At 37.3% G+C, this 13,027-nt stretch overlaps 1 protein-coding gene across 13 annotated transcripts in view; it reads left to right on the top strand.

Moving 5' to 3' along the window:
• CDK19 (cyclin dependent kinase 19) overlaps positions 1-13,027 on the top strand; it is a 194,607-nt gene that overhangs the window by 75,069 nt on the left and 106,511 nt on the right. The gene's annotated exons all lie outside the window — the stretch shown is intronic.

Below are 13,027 nucleotides of genomic sequence, written 5' to 3'. Positions count from 1 at the left end.
TTTTCTGAAATACATGTTTTAGTACTAGATTTTACTAGTTGCTAGAAAAATAAGACTGTCATAATAATAGGATAATTTCTTAAAGAAAGATCATTTCTTTTTTTTTTTTGTCTTTATATGACATACTTGTGCATTTAAGAAATGATTGTCCATAAGAATACCTAACATTTACTAAGTATTCAGTAGGTACCAGGCTTACTAAGTGCGTTCAAGTATTAATTAATTAATTTAATTTTCACAACAATCTTATGAAATAAGTACTTTTAATATGCCCATTTAACAGATCAATAAACAGAGGGAAAACCATAATTATGACTTAGAAGGCTTACTATTATCTTATTTTAGTTCTTTCTTATTTTAGTTCTTCAGTTTCTTATTGGGACTTTATCATGATAACGCATCTATTAGGGATTTTTGTCTCTAAATTGTTAAATATTTATATTGTCTATATCCATTAGGTATTTCTGTTTCTAATTTGGTGACTTGCGTATGCTGCCCACAGTTGCATGTTTCTTATTACGCAAATGGATGTACTCCATCATCACTCTTGGTCAAAGAAAAGTGTAGTGCAAAGAACACATGAGGCAGGAAATCTGTAGACCTAAGTGTCTGTTGGCCTGAATGGCTACTTAGCTATGAGTGCCAGTTTCCTTATTTGTGAAATAAGGGAATTATAAAGTCTCTTCTAGTCATAAACTCTTTGCTTTCAGAATGGGAACTTCTCACTAGACTGTGCACACTTTAAGGAGCAGGGACTCTGTCTTTTCATCCTCAATTCCTACCATAGTGCTTGGCATATAGCAGGTGGTCCATAAATGTTTGCTGAATAAATAAATGAATAAACAATAAAAAAAAATTCTTTTTTTTTTTTAATTTTTTTTTCAACGTTTATTTATTTTTGGGACAGAGAGAGACAGAGCATGAACGGGGGAGGGGCAGAGAGAAAGGGAGACACAGAATCGGAAACAGGCTCCAGGCTCTGAGCCATCAGCCCAGAGCCTGACGCGGGGCTCGAACTCCCGGACCGCGAGATCGTGACCTGGCTGAAGTCGGACGCTTAACCGACTGCGCCACTCAGGCACCCCATCAATAAAAAAAATTCTACTGGCAGTCCATGATCCTGAGTTTGCTTTAGAGTATATTGTTTAAAAAATTCCAAGTTGGCAGTTTTCTATTAACTATTAAGTGGTATTTGTAATGGCCTATCAGAATAAGCATTTGGTAAGTGATTTTTAATTTTCTAAAATCCTAAACATTATTATCTCAACCAATATGAATATGGTGTGCAATTTTGCTATTTTATTGTACCATAACTGAGTATAACATGAGTTCACTTCTTCTAAGTTCATTGGGGAAAAAAAAAAACCCTGATATGTAAGGTATTAATTATTAGGAAGTGAAAACCCAGTTGTAGGTGTTCTTTTTGAAACAGAGACTTCTCTATGATGAGGACTCCATGGGTTACCTTTTCTCTGCATTCTCACTAGCAGTTGTTCTCTCTTGTCTTTTTGATGGTAGTCATTATACAGGTGTGAAGTGGTATCTAGTTGTGGTTTTGCTTTTCACTTCCTTGATGATTAACAATATTGAGCACCTTTTCATATACCTGTTGGCCATTTGCATTTTGTCTTTGGAAAAACGTCTGTTTAGTTCCTCTGCCTATTTTTTCTTTCTTTTTTGTTATTGAGTTGTAGGAGTTTCTGATATATTTTGGACATTAACTTTTTATTAGATGTATGGTTTGTGAATATTTTCTCCCATTCTGTACGTTGCCTTTTCATTTTGTTGATTGTTTATTTTGCTGTGCAGAAGCTGGAAAAGCATGACCCCTCACAGTCTTCATATTTTTATTGAGAATTTGCTTAATAGACCTTCAGAAAGTATGTAGTTTCTAGATTGAATAGTATTTTATCACTACCTAAGTGACCTAGCCCCAATGTGATAGTGATTTTGACACAAGTTTAACATGGATGTTATTATGTAGTGGCTAAGTGCATACATCCTTCTTTGGACATTATAAGCCTGCTAACACAGTTGTATAATTATTACTTTATGTAGTTGTCTTTCAATCATACAGAAGAAAAAAAAAGTTACAAACAAAAATATGTGCTTTTTTTTTTTTTAATCCATGTTTTCCTCTTTACCAGAGCTCTTTATTTTCTGTGTAGGTGAATTAATGTCTGTAGTCCTTTCATTTTAACTGAAGGTGTCCATTTAGTATATTTTTATAAAACAAATCTGCTAGTGATGAATTGTCTCTCATTTTTGTATTTGGGAATGTCATAATTGCTTCTTCTGTTTTCCTTCCTCACCTGGTTCTCCTTTGATTTTTTGCAGGATAGTTTTGCTGGATACAGAATTCTTGTTTGACAGTCTTTTTCTCATCACTTTGGCTATATTAACCCACTGCATTCTGGTCCTCATAGTTTCTAATGAGACGTCACTAGTGAATTTTATGAGAATCTCTTGTACATGAGGAGTTATTTTTCCTGTTGCTTTCAAGATTCTCTTTTTGTCTTTTGACAGTTTGATTATATGTGTGTAAGTGTAGATTCTGTTTGGAGTTTGTTGAGTTCTTGAATGTGTAGATTACTGTTTTTCATCTAATTTTGGAAGTTTTCAGCCATCATTTCTTCAGATGTTCTTTCTGCCTCTTTCTTTCTCTCCTTTCTTCTTAAGACTCCCATCATATACACGTTTATAGGCTTGATGGTGTCCTATAGGTTTCAGAGGCTCTGTTTGTTTTTCCTAATTATATTTTTCTATTTATCGTACAGATACTTTAAATTGCTTACCTTCAAGTTTGCTTATTCTTTGTTCTGCCCACTCCAATATGCTGCTGAAATTTTTATTTTAGTTATTGTACTTTTCAACTCCAAAATTGCCATATGCTTCTTTCTTCTTCTTTTTTTAAAATTTCTTTTAGAGAGGGAGAGAGAACAAGCATGAACTGGGGAGAGGGGCAGAGGGAGAGGGAGAGGGAGAGAGAGAGAGAGAGAGAGAGAGAGCGCCTCAAGCAGACTCCCTGCTCTGCATAGTGTACAATGTGGGATTCAATCCCATGACCCTAGTATTATGACCTGAGCCCAAACCAAGAGTCAGACACTCAACTGACTGAGCCACCCAGGTGCCCTGCTGTATGTTTCTTTTTAACAGGCTTTATTTTTTGGAGCAGTTTTAAGTTTACAGTAAAATTGAGTAGAAAGTCTAGAGATTTCCCATATATTCCCTATTCCACACACGCATAGCCTACGTCATTATCAACATCCCCCACCAGAGTGGTAGATTTGTTATAATTGTTGAACCTATGTTGATATCCAGAATTCATTGTTTACATTAGGGTTCACTCTTGGTATGGTATGTTCTATGGGTTTGAACAAATATTTAATGATATGTATCTTCCATTATTGTAGCATACAGAATAGTTCCACTGCCTTAAAAATCATTTATGCTCTGCCGTTTATCCTATACCCCTACCCCCATCCCCTCCCTGGCCCCTGGAAACTACTGATCCTTTTACTATTTTCATGGTTTTGTCTTTTCCACAATGTCATATAGTTGGAATCATAGAGTATGTATGTAGCCTTTTCAGATTGGCTTCTTGGACTTGGTAATGGACATTTCACGTTCCTCCATCTTTTTCATGGCTTGGTAGCTCATTTCTTTTTAGCACTAAATAATATTCCATTGTCTGGGTGTACTATAGTTTGTATATCCATTCATCTACTGAAGTACATCTTGGTTGCTTCCGAGTTTTGGCAATTATGAGTAGAGCTGCTGTAAACATTGTGTCCAGGCTTTTTGTAGACATAACTTTCAGTTCTTTTGGGTAAACCCCCAAGAGCACAATTGCTGGATTGTATGGAAAGAGTTTGTGTACTTTTGTAAGAAACCACAAAACTATCATCCAAAGTGGCTCTATCATTTTGTATTCCCACCAGCAATGAATGAAAATTCCTGTTGCTCTCCATCCTTGCTAGCATCGTGTTCTGGATATTAACCATTCTAATAGGTATGTAGTGGTGGCTTATTGCTGTTTAATTTGAGACTCTGCTCTAGCCTTCATATCGTGTTGGTATAGCCTTAAGAGGTGAGAAATTAGAGCCTTTTTTAGCTATTTCCTGGACATGCCCACAGCTCTGCACATGGGCATAGCTAACAGTCTTTTTTTCCCCTAGTTATATTTTTCCTACCCACTTCCATTTATAAAAAATTCGAGAAAATGTAAAGTAATCTATTGTGGTAGATAGTAGGTCAGTGATTGCCTGAGGATGGGAATGGAAACGAGGAAATATTACAAAGGAGTATGAGGTGTCTTTGGAGAATGTAAGTCTTCATCATATTGATTGTCATGATGGTTTCATGGGTGTGTAGTACAAAAAAAGCTCATAAATGCTATGCTTAAAATTTGGGGGAGAACCAATAAAGCTATATGGGTTTATTAGTGGGTAAAGGGTCTGTAAATGAGGAATTTGTAAAACCCAGTGGATCACAAGCATAGCTGGAGGTCTTGACCTTGAATAGGAAATGGAACAGCTAGTTTGTCTTCTGAAACTCCAGTGAAAGAAGACAGGATAGTGTCAACGTATTGTCAGTTTGCTAGGGGGATGATGAGGTAGTTACATTTTTGTGTGCCTCTTTCTTGTGGGTGTGCTGTTAAGCGATGAGCCTTTGAGGTAATTGATGAAGGATATGTGAAAATTTGCTGATCAAAGATAAGATTATAGAAGCATTGTAGTCCATCTAAAGTAGGTGGTGAGTCATGGGACCAGTCTGCAGGATTGTACAGTTCTCTTCGTTAGCAGCCCAGTGTAAGAAGGCAGAATTGGATTTTTCTGTTTGACTTGGTAGAACAGAGAAGGTAAGCTGGTTGAGAGTCAAGGGGTAAAGAGGGACGGCTAGATGGAGGAGAATGTAGACAACACCATAAATTAAAGTGTAGATAGAGCTTGTTTCTACTTTTTTTCTTTTCTATCCCATGATATATATAACTCCTAGTATTTTCTAGTTCATATAGTCTCACATAGGCAAGAGGCTCTTCATGTGGAGAACATTAGGAGCATTTCACTCACTACTCAAAATAGTGGAACTGTTGTCCATAGAATTTCAGAGAGCAGGGTTGGAAGATGAGAAAAGAAGTCAAAGAACTTGCAGCCATGGAATGAACTTGGAAGAATGTGTACAGAATGGGAAGATGTTTAAGAACTACAATGTGTTGGGTGCCTGGGTGACTTGGTCAGGTAAGTGTCCGACTCCAACTCAGGTCATGATCTCAGGGCTCATGGGTTGAAGTCCTGCATCAGTCTTTGTGCTGACAGCTTAGAACCTGGAGCCTGCTTCAGATTCTGTGTCTCCCTTTCTCTCTGCTCCTCCCCTGCTCATGCTCTCTCTCTCTCTCTCTCTCTCTCTCTCTCAGAAATAAATAAACATAAAAAATTTTTTAAAAAGAACTAAAATGTGTTATTACTTCAAGTCTCATTTATAAAGAATGCCATATCACATAAAAAAATTTTTTTAATGTTTATATATTTTTGAGAGAGAGAGAGATAGAGTGTGAGCAGGGAAGGGACAGAGAGAGAGGGAGACACAGAATTTGAAGTAGGCTCCAGGCTCTGATCTGTCAGCACAGAGCCTGATGCGGGGCTCAAACTCATGAACTGTGAGATTGTGACCTGAGCCGCAGTTGGATGCTTAACTGACTGAGCCACCCAGGCGTCCCAGCCATATCACATTTAAATTTCATTTGAACCTTATTTGTACTTGTGTATAGTGCTTCCAGTTTATGATATGCCATCACAGGGAGTAATTCTGGGTGATGGACATATCAGGAACATGTGAACATTAACATTTTTAGCCTGAGATTAAAGGGAAGTTCTAATGTAAAGTTTATTACCTTTGTGTCTTATGTAATCATAAGGTTGCTGGATTAGAAATGTGGTGAATGCCATTAATTCACATCTCATTAATTTGCATCCTGGTTATGAAATTCAGATATGTTCATTATAAAATTCTCAGACAGGGGGTGCCTGGCTGGTTCAGTCTAAGGAGCATGCAACTCTTGATCTCCAGGTCGTATGTTTGAGCCCTGCATTGGGAGTAGAGATTACTTGAATAAATAGACTTAAAAGAAAGAAAATAAAATTCTCAGACAGTATGGGAAAAGCATGTTGAAAGCATCTATTATGCTAAGTTAGACATACTAGTAACATTTTGTGTATAGTCTTCTAGACTTTTTTTCTTTGCAAAAATATAGAAGATTTTTTTCCCCATAAGAGTGGAGATTCCATTAATTTTATATAACATGTAATTTTATCTGGAGTGATACAAAGGTAAATTTCAACTATCAAAATAAATTGGTAGAACATTTCTTCATCATACTAGGTTCTGTGGGCTGTAAGAAAGGTTTAAAAATCTAACTCCCGAGGGAGTACCTGGCTGGCTGTCAGTAGAGAATGCGACTCTTGATCTTGGGGTTGTGAGTTCGAGCCCCATGTTGGGTGTAGAGATTACTTAAAAATAAAATCTTCAGGTGCCTGGGTGGCTCAGCCAGTTAAGGTTTCAACGAGATTTTGGCTCAGATCATGATCTTATGGTTCGTCAGATTGAGTCCTGCGTTGAGTTCAGCACTGACAGCACAGAGTCTGCTTGGGATTCTCTCTCTCCCTCTCTCCCTGCCCCTCTCCCACTTGCATACACATACTCTATCTCTCTCAAAATAAATAAACATTTTTAAAAATAAATACAGTCTTTAAAAAGTAAAGTAAAAACTAAAAAACCCTCATGAGTACTCTCCAAAATATTGAGATGTTCTGAAAGAAAGTGAAGACAGACTTACAGGAAAATTAGTCAGGGGAAGTAGGGCAGAGGGCATTGGCTGAGGCGGGAAGAGAACTCGAGAAAACCTGACTTCCTGTCAGACTGCTGTCTTCCTGACTGCTGGTTTTCGTTTGCCACTTCCTCATTCATTTCTGTACAGTTTTTTCCAGAGCGTATGTAACCACTGGCACCCCAGCATTGATGCTCTCCTATAACAGGTGGACTGCCCCTGCCTAGCACAGAGCAGGCACAGTGGAGTGGCAGTTAAAAGACTTGCCACCATTTCTTCACCTCCCTTGCCACGCTGGTGATGTAACAGGCCACTATGTAAACCTCAGTGGAATGCCTGGAACTCTCCCCTGTCATCAAGGAATAAGCTTTTGCTTTCTTAAAAAAAATTTTTTTTAACGTTTATTTATTTTTGAGACAGAGAGAGACAGAGCATGAACAGGGGAGGGGCAGAGAGAGAGGGAGACACAGAATCGGAAGCAGGCTCCGGGCTCCGAGCCATCAGCCCGGAGCCCGACGCGGGGCTCGAACTCACGGACCGCGAGATCATGGCCTGAGCTGAAGTTGGACACTTAACCGACTGAGCCACCCAGGCACCCCAAGCTTTTGCTTTCTTAACTTTATGAACTGGAATTGATAAAATGTGTGTTTGCTGGGGATTCCTTGAGAAAAACTTTAACATGTCTATGGGTAAGGCTGCAATTCTTACTAAAATATTTCTTTTCATCAACTTTTTTGTTTTCAGGTTTATCTATTTTTGAGAGAGAGAAAGAAAGCACAAGTGAGGGAGGGGCAGAGAGAGAGGGAGAGAGAGAATTCAACGCAGCCTCCACATCACCAGCGTGCAGCCAGGCGTGAGCCTCAAACCCACAAACTGTGAGATCATGACCTGAGCCGAAGTCGGACGCTTAAATGACTGAGCCACCCAGGCCCGCTCTTTTTGTTAAACTTAAAACTATTTCGTTAAATTTCATATATTGAAAGTCGAGAAATAGCTGCTTATTCTCATTAAGATTTTTAAATTATATCTCAGTTGCTTTTATGTTGTACAGAATACAGATTTTTTTTCCTTAAATATATGTCCAGCTCGATAGAAGTATAGATTTGTGCAAATAGATGTGTAATTCAGGTATTTGATCCTTTCTATGAAGGAGACAAAGTCAAAGTATAGTATTAAAAATTTTTTGTGAAAACCACTAAGGGTAGAAAGTTGTTTTTTTTTTTTTTTTCCCCCAGTAGATTTTTAACATGATCGTCTGTCATAATCGTCTAGAGGCAGGTGAGTGGCTCAGTCAATGGAGTGTCTGATTCTTGGTTTCAGGCCAGGTTTTGATCTCACGGTTGGTGAGATCCAGCCCTGGGTCGGGCTCTGTGCTGACAGAGCAGAGCCTGCTTGGGATTCTCTCCCTCCCTCTCTGCCCCTTCCCCACTCGCACATGCACTCTTTCTCAAATAAGTAAACTGAAAAAAAAAAAAATTAAAAAAAAAAAAGAGTGAGACAACTACGCACCCCATTACTCTTACTTTTTAAGTTTATCCATTTTGAGAGAGTGAGGGAGGGGCTGAGAGAGGGAGAGAGAGAACCCCAGGCTGGCTCTGCACCACCTGTGAGATGAGATGAACCATGAGGTGATGACCTGAGCCGAAGTCGGATGCTTAACCAATGGAGCCACCCAGGTGCTCCCAAAGTGGATTATTTGTGAGAGGCTATACATTTAAGTTTTAAAATGTATTACTGTAGAAAATACAAAATTATAAAATCTAACATAAATTTGGTAATTCTAGATTCAGAATAAGAGATCGACGTAGGAAAACACAGTATTTTAAGACCTAAGCCTTTGGTTTCAGATTGTAAAGTGAGAGAGAATACGGACTTTGGATTCAGGTAGACTTGGAGTCCTGTCTAGACTTCACCATTACTTTTGAACATCTTGAGCAAGTGGCTCTTAGTACAAGGACCCATTTTCTAGATAGCTATAGAAATGAAACCATTTTAATTAATTACATTTAAGTATACTTGGGATTTAAAGATGAAGCTATTTTAACAGGGAATCAGCTTACATCTTGATTTGCTTCTAGGGTTGACGTTTCCAAGGAAGTGGGCCATACAACAGTCCACAGGTTGTCTGGGTTTCTCAGATTCTCTGAGGTTCTTGCTAATGTTCTAGGTCATTCTCAGCTCTACCCTATAACAGGAATATCAGCTAAATTGCACAAAGTATTTTGACAAAGTGTTTCTTTCCAAATATGTTCAAGAATCTTAAAAGTTCTTAGGAGGGAGGAGTTGCCTTTGGGAGCAGAGAGTCTGATCCTTGTATGCATTTTAGTGGTGCACAATGCACCCAAACTTTTGGGTTAAAATATGTCTAATTTATAATTTTATTTCTAATTCATCCTTCAGACTATTCTGATTTATTTGGATTTGGAATTAAACATCCAATCTCTCTTTTCTTTTTTGGCCTAATAAAAATTATTAATCCTATAAACCAACTGTGAATGTATCTGATTTCTGTGGACCCTAATTTCTTCATGTCTAAAATGGGATTAATGGTACCTAGTATCACAGAACTGTAGTAAAGATAAAGCCCGTAAGCCTTTTGGTTCATAGTCAGTTTCAGTGAAGGTTAGGTTTCCTCCTTTTTCTAAAATTGAATTTGTTAATGTGATAGGAAAGGAAGTTGTTGGTGGCCTTAGCTTAAATCAATAATAATAAGTAGAGGGCCAGTAAATATGCCCTTAAAAATTCAGTTACTTTATTGTGGTCTGTGAATGCTGAATTATATTTACAATATACTTATAGCAGCAGATACGGTTTTGCCTCCCCCCCCCCATTCCTTCCAGTATTTCAGTCAATTAACAGAAATTGATTACGACTCTTTGTAACATAGTGTTGCTTGTTGAGAGAATATAGAACTGGTATTTTGGGGAAGGTGGAAGGCTTTATTTTTAAGCCGGTTGTTTGAAATGCCTTTTGCCTCAGGGAACACTGATAAAAATCATGCCCAGGTTACCAGCCTACCACACCAAAACCTGTTTAGCCTATAGGTAACTGAGTTATAGTACTCTAGTACTGCAGTACGAGAACTACTTATTGTTTCGGTGGAGAAACATGTTCATAATTAAAATCTTACACGTGAGGCTGTGTCTTGTCATAGTTTTCTAAATGGAAACAGGCTCTTCAGGTCCAAGTCCCTGGCCAGGGGTCCGAGGCATTAGAAACTAGAGTAGGGATTGGAGAAGATTAGTCAGAGGTTGTGGAGTTTTACAGCAGCCAGAGGCAAGAATAGAAATTGTATTATCCAAGCAGTGAGGACTGGGGACAAGGATTTTGCCTGGGAGGAAAAAAGGAGGGAGGGGATAATGAGGGAGCTACGGCAGTCCAGGGGACCTGGCAGCTGGTGGGGTTTCAGGTAGTAACCAGGTAAATGAGGAATGGAGGTCCCTGGCCAGTCAGTAGCTAGCTGTCTTGAGTCAGTGGAGAGAGCTAGTGAACAGGGTAATCTAAAGTGATAGGCATCAGAAACAGGGGAAAGCCGCAAAGAAGTTAGCATAATTAGGTAAAGGAATTTAGTTACTTCAAGTACCACTGGATTATCATAATGACATAGTCTCACGTTATTCTGTTCCTTTAGCTTTATATCTCTTTTTCTGGTGACATAAGCTGTTCACATTTTTAATATAGGTCTTTCACTTAAATGACAAAAAACCAATCAGAATGTTGCAAAGTCAAGATAAAGTAGAACTTGAACAGATAACAAGCTAGAGTTAATAGACTGTATTTTGAAAGGATGGAGATTATTGTTCAAAAGCAGATAATTCTATTTTATTATAAAGGGCAGCATGTAATGGGAATGAGATAAACTGATAGAACATAAATGTTGCTTTACAAGTTTTTGAGCATACTCAAAGAGCAACTTTGAATAGACTACTTTTCTTAGAAGACATTTGTTTTAATTAATTGGAAATTCTACAGTTTACAGATTTTACTGATATTGTTAGACAATATAGCATTCAGGTAGTTGAAAGTAAATTAGCATTTGAAACAAAATAATTGCCAGAGGATTAAAATTTGCCCAAGAACATGCTAGGTATTCTTTATTAAAATGACATCAAGAAAAGGGGCACCTGGGTGGCTCAGTCGGTTAAGCATCCAACTCCGGCTCAGGTCATGATCTCACAATTTGTGGGTTCCAGCCCGCGTTGGGCTCTGTGCTGACAGCTTAGAGCTTCAAATTCTGTGTCTCCCTCTCTCTCTGCTCCTCCCCTGCTCATGCTCTGTCTCTCTCTCCTTCAAAAATAAATAAAAACATTAAAAGAAATTTTAAAAAATTATATCAAGAAAAGAAAAAGATATTTGAAAATCTTATTTGCAGTGTAGTTAGCAACTGAGGTTTGAGTATAAGCTGTTTTATCACTTTTTTTCCTCTATAATTAAGTTCTAATTTAAAAAAATAGAAGCTTTTTTTCCTTCCAGATTGTCTCCCTTTCTGATAAGTGTGCATACCACCTTTTATTAAAATGATCTGATTAATAAGCCTAATTTTATTTGTGGTTTTGCTCTTTGGATATTGCTGGCATGGTGTTCACTTTAATTTATTCCCCTCAGAAAGAATTCTTAAAGTTAGGTATTTTTAATCCAATAGAAAAAGAGGCTAAAAAGTTAAATGAGAACTTAAAAAAAAAGTGAAACATTAATGGCCAGTAAATAAAAAGGATACTCAATTATATTGTCAGAGAAATAGGAACTAAAACCACAATAAGATATACTTTTTTGCCCACCAGATTGGTAACAGTATCCAGTATTTGCAATGATTTGGAATACTGGAACTGTAATACAGTGCTAGTGAAATTATAAATTATTACAACACTGGGGAAAACAGTTTGTCTAGTGAAGTTAAGATACACATACCTTGTTGTCCAGTAACTATAGCAGTGTTTCTCAATCCCAGCTGACCTAATTTTCCCTTTATAAGAATTATTCTATAGTTCCCTTTACTACCCTGAACTGAAATTCATAGATGACATAACCTATTTACGTCTATTAAGAATCAGGCATTTTTATGATAATATCTAAATGCTAATCAGATCCGAGATGCATACCTAATTGTGGACCGTGTATGTAATTGAGGTGTGATACACATGTGGTTTGGGGTACCTTTGAATTACCATTGTTTTTTGTTTTGTGCTAAATGTATACGGTGGTATCTGTAAATTGCTTGACTTGTGGGCTTCCCAATTCAGTAGGAGATTCTGAAAAGAAATTCTAACTGTTCCCCAGATTCTTACCTTGAATCCAGAATGTAAGTGTGAAGCTTATTTGTATGCTAAATATTTTTATCTCGTCTTCGCTGTTTCATTTCACTTCTCTTTCTCCTATTGCTTCTCCCATTTGTTGTTCCTCTTTGTATTTCTGCCTTACTTCTTAGGTATTTTCCATCTTTTTTTTCTACCATTTGCTAATAGCAGGTCTGTTCCATGACTGTAGCTGTTTGCGATTCCACAAAGACTGTTTGTACTTGTTTTATCTGTTTTTCTTCTTCTTATCTAGGACTGTCTTCCTATCTGCCCAGTTATGTAAGGTATGTAGGTTCATACTCAAAAACTTCCCAGAAGCATGAGAAAGTCCTTCATTACATAAACAATTGCTCAATTAAGTTATTAATTAATAATTTGAAATGCTTTCTTGAAAACAAAAATTTAACCAGCCATTGGACTTTTTGGAATTGAGATTTTCGTTGTTGCGGGGTTTTGTTGTTGTTCATACGTTAGCATTTTAAAGGTATTTTTAGTATATGTTAGCATTTTAAAGTTATTTTTAGTATAGATTTGCTCTGCCTTCATAATATTTAGGTCAGGGATTGTGTCTGATATATTCCCTTTTGAATCTTTGGAATCTGTCTAGTACAGTGCTTGGAACAAAGTGGGCTCTTAATAAATTATTAAATAAATGCAAGTTTATTTCCATTTGTTACTTTAACAGTATTAACAGTTGAAGGCTGTGGTGTTTGTTCTGATGTTTTCCCAGTAGTAGATTTTAAACTTTCTGCTTAGGCTAATTATTATTTGAAATATAAAATTAGATTTTGTGGACTGTTTGTATTATCTAAAATTTGGGATCCATTCTTTTTTTTTTTTTTTTAATATTTATTTATTTATTTATTTTGAGAGAGTGAGAGAGAGCGTAAACGGGGGAGAGGCAGAG

This window comes from Felis catus, chromosome B2, assembly GCF_018350175.1.
Source record: "Felis catus isolate Fca126 chromosome B2, F.catus_Fca126_mat1.0, whole genome shotgun sequence".
Classification (NCBI taxonomy): Eukaryota; Metazoa; Chordata; class Mammalia; order Carnivora; family Felidae; genus Felis; species Felis catus.
The sequence above is the reverse complement of the archived record's forward strand: the minus strand, read 5'-3'. Positions and strand labels throughout refer to the sequence as shown.